We start from the raw sequence: 8,088 nt of genomic DNA on the forward strand, positions 1-8,088 counted from the left end.
AGAAAGAAAAGGGAAATCAGATCCAAATTCATGTCAGTTTTTTCAGGGCTCCAAGCCATGAATTTAGTGCACGGGAGGTTCTCATTAAGTATTTGTGGAATTGAATTGCAGCATTTTATCGAAGAATCAATAGGGAAGTCTTTGGCTTGCTTGGGGAGACGGGGGTCAGTCATAAGAAGTCCTCTAAGCAGGCAACTGGAAAGATCTGCCTTCAGCCTTAAACATCAGCATTGATTCCTTAACAAGTCTCTTTTCACTGGCTTTTCTTCACCTCTCTGTAATGGGCCAATTATTTCCAACTGTATTTTACTTCATTCTGCCTCCCTGTCTGAGTAGCAGTAACAAGACACCCCCACCCCGAATCCTGGTGTGGGGTGTGGACAACCCCAACAACCTGTCTCCACACTGTCTGCGTTCCTCGGTTTATGTTCCTGTTGACGGGATCTTCGGGACTTGCTACAGGCCTAGGAGCAGGAAGTGAGCGAGGGCGTGGGGGTCAGGGAGATGGAAGGGGACCTGGGGGCTTGTTTCCTGGTGGGCACAAAGCCCCTGCCTTGTGACGGGCACTTTATAGGGGGCTGACTTCCAACAGGATGCTCTGCTGCTGGAAGGATGGGAAAGGGCTGTGAAAAGTATAACGGAAAGCCAAGCCCGTGACTGGCCAGCCAGCTTCCGCAAGGCCCCGGAGACCCAGGACCCAAGGCCTCCGAACCCAGCACCTCCTGTCTCAAATGGACTCCACCTCTGGAGATCTGGGCCCCGTCTTTTTTGCTGGACAGCATGAGTTAACAAGGCCCTTCGAGCTAAGAGGCAAGGCTGGGGAGGCATGCGTGAGTCAGGCAGGGCTCAGCACAAGACAGATGGTTCATGCAAGATGGTGAAATCAGAGAGAGCTTATTAGCGAGACTATTTACAGCAATGTGGGTGAGGTGCAAAAAAACCCAGAAGGATGACAGCAGGCCCAGTTACCCCGCAGGTCTAGGGGTCCAGGGGGCTGACATCACGGTACCTGCACTGCAAACCGAGAGCTAGGGAAGAAGCTAAGAGTGGGCTTGGATTTCAGTGGAAGAAACTCCATTCTGTGGGGAACTCTGATGTCCACCCCTAACCAATGGCCGGGTCCACCCGGTCTAGACACAAAAGGCCAAGCAAGGGTGGAGATTCTGTAAGTTTTAAAGAAGTCCACACATTGGCTAGGGTGCCAATGAGTCCAGCTGCCTTCTCTTACTGGGGGAAACTGAGGCCAGGAAAATCGAAGTGGCTTAGCAGGGGCTCTGCTTCTCCCTCACCCACATCGTATCAGCGGGAGGGCCGCGCATCCGGGGCTAGCTCTGCCCTGGGAGTTGGGTTCATGGGAGACAACTGTGCCCTGCTTCACTCTGTAATCTTCACATCCACGGCAAGGCAGCGAGCTGTGCTGGTTAATAATCCTACCAAGAGGCAGAGGGTTCTGGGAAGGGAGCTTTCTCCCGGGGAGCCAGGCTGTGGAGAGCCAGGTGTGGTCACACCCACACAGCCCCTGTAGCAGGAGAAACCCCACTGGGTATAAAGTCAGGGCCCATCCCCAATACCATATGAGCTGACATTTATATTCCAACAGGCAAGAGAGCCAGAGGGCCTATTGTCAGGACTGGGAGGGAGTTCTGGGTGGTCTTAGGGAGAGCCTTTCTGCTCTCTAGGCCTCAGCTTCCCAGAGTCATCTTCTTTTAGCTCTGACATGTCACGACAGCCTGAGCCGTGGAGGGGCTGTGTCCAGGGAGCAGAGGGTTCATTGAGATTTTGGGGCTGAAGCCCGTTTGTGATCTATGCTAAGTAGGACTTGCAGGCATGGAGGCTGGAAGCTGCAGCAGCCGGGAGGAGGCCAACCAAGGGCATTGTGTACGGGATAAAACCCTTGGAAGAGGCATGACAGGGACCGGAGGGAAACACAGGAAGCAGCTGTCCACGCTTGGGGCCTGGACCCTAGGGCTTGCCTCATAGGTGACCCCACACCCCCCTCTTTTTAAAAAGGATTTACTTGTTTTATGGGTGTGTTATTCCTGCGTGTGCGGATGTGTACCACGTGATTGCCTGGTGCCCGTGGAGGTCAGGTGCTGGGAGGTGGAGCCAGGTCTTCTGCGAAAGCAACAAGTGCTCTTTACTGCTGATCCCCAATCTCCATCTTGGCCCCATCTTTAGCTGCTCCCTCTCCTGGCTCCTTGCCTAATGCCCATGAGCACCCTTCAGTCCTTACCATGGGAACGGAGGGATCCCAGATGCCCAGAGTAAGTGGCTAAGGGAGTCTCCATAGTTCCCAAAGCTGCAAGGCCATCGGTTTAGAAAATGGAGACATGGGCTTTGGGCAGTTTGGTAGACACCTCTGGGACTGTAGGGTCTTGGGAGAGTGGGAGCTGCAGACATGGCCGTGAGGAGAAAGCGAACGAGTCAGCTGGCCAGGGGCTGCAGGACGCAGCAGATATACACACTGGAGTGTGTGCATGCGTGTGTCGGATCCTAAGCTTCCACTTAACTACAAGAGGGACCCAAGGGTGTTTGCAGACTGAAGAGGCTGCAGATGATGTTCCAGGACCTAAATGATTAATTGAACGAGGCAAACAGCCCACTCCTCTGCGGGCTTCTGGCCTGGTGGGGAGACGAGGATTTGAACCGACACTTTGATGAGCTCTTTAATTGAGTCCGCGGCATCCGTGGGGGCGAGGCGGTGGAACACATCGGGCAAGGAGTCGGTGGACCGTGACCCCCTTCCATCTGTCCTCTGGTACCATTGGCAAAGAGAACAGCCACGCTGCGGAGCCCAGCCTGTTGGAAGCTCTCTGCCACTGGCCTTGTCATAGGCACACTTGGGCGTTAATTGTGCTTTTAACTTTCAAAGTGGTTTCACATTGATTTTATTTACACAGAACCTGGCATTTGTCACGCTCTGCCTCAGGAGCTAGCGAGCCGCTTTGAGCACTGGGAAGTATCAAGAGGGTCAGAAAGAGCTAGCTGATGCCCATGTCTCGTCTGTACCCTGGACACACAGTGAGGGCCCAGAGAGCACTTGCTGACTGAATATGTAACGGTTGGATGGACAGTTAGGAGAGTCGTCTGCAGGAAAGGTTTCTCTCTTATTGTGACCATCAAAGGAGCTTTGTTAGGATTTTATCATCTAAGGGTCTCTCCTAGGGGCTCCTTCTCAGTCGCTGCCATGCTGGACACGGCCCCTCCTGGGGACTTGTCTGTGACCCTGTCTTATCGGAGTCCAGCTCCTTGCCCCTATGGTGGATCTTAGCGCTACGGACTGGGTGGTGGGTGGATATGGAAATGTGTTTAACCCTACCTTCACTTCAAGATGGGGAGTGGGGGGTCCATCTGGCCCCAATCCAGACCTCCTCAACATGCGGGGGTGCCGGGCCTGATCACAGCTCAGGCAGAATGGAGCTGGAGCAGCTGCAAGGGGCTGCCCTGTCCCTCTCCACACAGTTGGCGGGTTGCCTACCAGCTGGGCTACACACAGGCCGTGGGCAGGGATTCCCCGGGGAGGAGTCGTGGCTTTCTGGTAGTTTGGGGTGCCCGCGCTTCCTTGATGCCAGTATTTTTAACTTGGCCCGACTTTTAATAAACTGTCTGTGTGGGGAGCGGTAACCAACAGTTAAAAGACTCAACTCACTAAAACACGACTCTGAGGGGAAAAACCTCCTTGTCTGGCTCTGAGTCCAAAGAAGGCCTGAGCTTCCTGGGGCCACTGAAGCTGCAGAGTTGGGACGGACGGGTGGCCGGGCTGGGGAACCAGGGACGTCATGGCCCCTGGCAGCTGCACCAGACACCTGCCTTCCACACCTCTCTGTATCACAACTCCGGCTCAGACCCTGCTGCCATGCCCTTAGAGAGCCCTCTGTGTGTGCTTGGCTCTCCTACATATTGGGGACCTGACAGGGCTTGTACTGTCCCCACCTCAGCCTCTAATTATCACCTGCTTGCTCACACCATCCCTTTCCTAACACCACAAGACCCTTGTTCTTCCCTCAGCTCTTCACCAAGGGCATATGACGGGCCGTGGGGGGAGATTCGCAGCCCCTGCCTGTGTATCCACCCATATCCTGCTGTCTGTTCTGAGTACTGAGCTGAAGCAATGGCTCTAGCCTCCATTCATCTAGGGAGTGAGGAATACAGCCTTCTCCTATTGTCTGCTCCTCTACCACCAGGCCAGGATGGTCACCCCCTCGTGCTCACCCTGCCTGGGCTCTGGGCATGAGCCTGGCTGTGATGTCTGCTCCTTAGGGACAGTAGTTCCCTCTCCCTCTTTGGGGAGGTCAGTGATGAAGTTCCTGGAGTGAGTTACAGAGTGGCCCCAAGAGCAACTGTGCATGTTTACACATTGGAGCTCCTCAGGCAAGTTTGGTTTGCCAGGAAACTGAAGGAGGTGGCCACCCTCTACATGTGATCTGGAGGGGCTGTGACTGTCTGCTTCCCACCCCAAGGACTCCACAGCCGTTTCAGTTCCCATCAGTAAGCAGGGACTCCAACACCCAGTTTCCAGGTCTCGGGTGTCATGGATTCCATGGGCCCCCAGTATGTATGTATGAAAGAGGGGCCAATGAGCTATGTACTGACACCCCCTCGAAATGCTATGTGGGAGGACGGGCCTCAAGGAGAGCTGGCAACTAAGGGACAAGGGGGTGTATTATCACCACCTGCCCAGATTGACCTTATTACAACCGTGGAATGCACTCATTGAGCCTCGGAGTTATGGAGCCTGTCTCAAAGGTGGGGGGCAGCCGGGCCACCTGCTTGGGATGTCCCGGCAATGACTGACCAGTGGACTGCCTGTGGGTAACCTGGAGCCCCAAATTATCTCTGCGCTCCCCTGCTTCTGTGTGCTCCTTAGTTCTGCTTGTGATAGAGAACACTGTCCGGAACAAAGCCTTGGCTGTGTTCCCAGGTTCCACATCTGCCTGTCTCCCCCCGGGCCTCCCACCCCCAACCCCCGCTTGTCGAGACAGAAGCAGGCAGGGAGGGTTTTGCAGACACGGATGGAGGCATTCACATGTTCCCTGGCCCCGACTTTGTTGAAACATCTGCGGTGGCTCTTCCTCAGGAGAAGGGAGTCTGAGAGGCCTTCTCTACGCCTTGCTGGGAAAGCAGGGGGACAGCACGGAGGACAGACTTAACAGTGGGATCAACAGCGCTCCTCTGTGTGGTCACCAACTCTGTGACTGAGTAACAAACTGAAAGAGGATCCACTGAGGGTCCGGGCACTGTGACCTGGGGACAGGCCATAGGAGCCCATGGACTAGTGGATCCCATTGGAGGGCCTGGCACAACTCTGCGTTCCCTGTGCAGGCCTTAATTTCCCCTCTGCCCTTGGAGACAGGCCACTGTAAGCTGATATCCACAGAGGCACGGTCAGGTCTCCCTCCGTCCCTTCTTGACTGCTCAAGGACTTGTCTACCCAAGGGGCTTCATCCTTCTGCCTCCCTAGACTGATTTCTCTCCGCCCCTGGACCCCAAGTCCTGTTGCTGGCTTCTTCACTCCTGCCACTTGTCAGAACCCAAGAGTGTCCTTTAGGGTCCAGTCTGGGCAAAAGATCCCAGGGAGCTCCTGCTTGACTATTTATGTAACAGCCCAAAGGAAAAGGGAACCCAACTCAGTACGCTCTCTGATAAAGCTGCCGCTCAGAGCTGGGAATGCCACTGACGAGTCTGAAATGTTCCACAGAGAGGCTAACCTGGTAGTCTGAGTGTGAGCTTTGAATCTGGTATTGAAGAAAAAGACTAGAGTTTTGAAAGGAGGACTGTGTCTTGTCTCTGTGGAAGCATGGGCGGACACCAGCAGGCTGGGTTCTGGGCTGGGCCCCTCTCTGACCTTGCTACTGGGCCTTTCAAGTGGGAATAACATGGAGCAGACCTTGTAAGTACATTCCACTCTGCTACATGCCTAGTGGAAGCTAGCAGGTGAGTGAGTGAGTGTGTGTGTGTGTGTGTGTGTGTGTGTGTGTGTGTGTGTGTGTAAGAACAGGACAGTACTACCGAACGAGAGTCCCCCCAGCCCAGGGCAGCAGCCCCAAGGCGGACAGGGAGCGAGGGCCAGGGCAGACGGCACATCTATCCGCTAGCTGGACTGCAGGAGTGCAAGGTGGTCCAAGCAGGGCCTGAAAGCTGTTGGAGGACATCCCAGTGGAGGTGGGGATGGGCCTTGATAGGTTCAAATCAGTGTGGCCACGCAGGGAAGGGGGAGGCCTTCCCGGCAACAGGAGGAGGCCGAGCCAGGGCAGGCCAGGGCGCCAGAGCGCCTGGCTATTTTGGGAACCAAGTCCGAGAAGAGTGAGGGGAGCAGCTGTCTCTGAGGAGGTGAAGCTCGGAGGGGTCCCCCAACATGACCTTACTGGGCAGTGTCACAGGAAAAGCGCAGGCAGGTTCCAAGAAATGAAGCCACAAGGTCAGAGCTGTAAGAAGCTCCAGCGGGTCACTCCGGTGGCCCTGGAGGGAGAGGGGAACAGTGGTGGCTGAAAGGCCAGAATGGCATGGCTGGGAGAGACAGAAAAGTAAAAGGTGAAAAGGCAGCTCTCCCCCTCCAGGATCCCCCTCCCACTCGCTCTGTCTGGTTTATATGACGCAGAAAGGGGGGAAAATACATTCAAATATCCCCAAGATGAATGGTAAGATTGGAAAAAAATAAAAAAGCTTCAGAACAGTGTGTTTACAATGAACTCCTTTATGTAGTGTGCAAAAGAACGTACGAGATCCACTTTTGAATTTACATGCTTACACATGCATAGATGTTTCTGGAAGATCACAGTACGGAACTGTTGCAAACAGTCACCTCTGTTTGTGAGCCCAGGGAGTGGGCTGGAAGGGGGACTCTCTTCACGTTTAGAGTGCTGTGCATAAGAGTCAACGTTACTCTTTAAACCACTTCTAAAATAAAAAGAAACGGAGTGGGGGACAGAGGGGGCTGGAGAGGGCCGCGTCTGGCTAATATCCATGCGTGACCGGATATGGTTACCTGAAGGCCCCAGTGGGCTGACTCTCCCTCCTGTGTCTCCAGTTTTCCACCACCCTGGGCCCCAGGCTCCCAGGGCAGCCACCTGCCCTGCCTAGCGCCCCTGCTCTCGGCGAGCTGGCTGCGCCCCCTGCCGGCGGGTCTCCTGGCCTTCCCTCACCAACGTGGAGGAAGAAGCAGGCTGGAAGGCGCCTTGTCTGCTGCAGTTAACAGTTCATCCCGGGATGTCTGCATTTTCTCAGAGTGGCTCCTGTAGTGAAAAGATAAGAGGAGAGCTGTTATGAATGAATGCAGGCAAGGGGAGGCTATCCATTATCGTTTTCAGCCTAATGAAGCCCTTTGAAGGCTCTCTTCAGAGTGATAAATTCCTCCAGGGCCTCCGTCCTTCCAGCCACGAAGCCACAGGCTTGTCATAACTCATGTCACAGGAACCACACTGCTTGTCCCAAACTTCCTCAATACAGGCTGCTCGGGAGGCCCAAGAGTAAGACCGATAACAAATTTTGGAAACACAGACGTTCACAGCTCATTGTGCAGGCATTCAGATGATGATACTTGCTTAATGCCTCCCATTGCCCGTCCCTGTCAGCCCTGGCAGTGTAGAGGCCCAGGCAGAGGGGGCTGTCAGGATGGTGTTCGAGAAGAGGGGACCGGGAGGCAGTCGGGAGTCTGGAACTGTGGTTATGGCCAGCACAGGAGGTGGACGGTTTGAGAGGAGTTCATGTCCCCCTGAGCAAGGTGCTGGACAGTTACGTGGGGTAGAAATCACCCCAGGTCTGCACAGTCTCTCTCCCCCAACCAGGGCCCCCTGCCTTCCAGTTAGTTACTGCTCCTGACGTCCGTTCCCAGCAAGCACAGCCAGGTGGCTGGATGCTCTCACCCCTCATGGGAGCAGCACAGACAGCTGCTTTAGACACAGCCCAGACTGCGGGGCCTGCTCCATACAGTTTCCCATCCACACAGCCAGGCTCAGCCAAATGGCTCCCTGGCGTCAGGGCAGTGAAGGTCTTCTTACATTGCCTCAGCAGGAAGGGCGCGCAGCAGAGGCCCATTCGGGGGGCGCAGGAGGTTGAAGGAGGGGGACAGAAGCCCAGGCAGGGGCCGTT

This window comes from Mesocricetus auratus, unplaced genomic scaffold (genome assembly GCF_017639785.1).
Source record: "Mesocricetus auratus isolate SY011 unplaced genomic scaffold, BCM_Maur_2.0 Super-Scaffold_15014, whole genome shotgun sequence".
NCBI classification, from domain to species: Eukaryota; Metazoa; Chordata; class Mammalia; order Rodentia; family Cricetidae; genus Mesocricetus; species Mesocricetus auratus.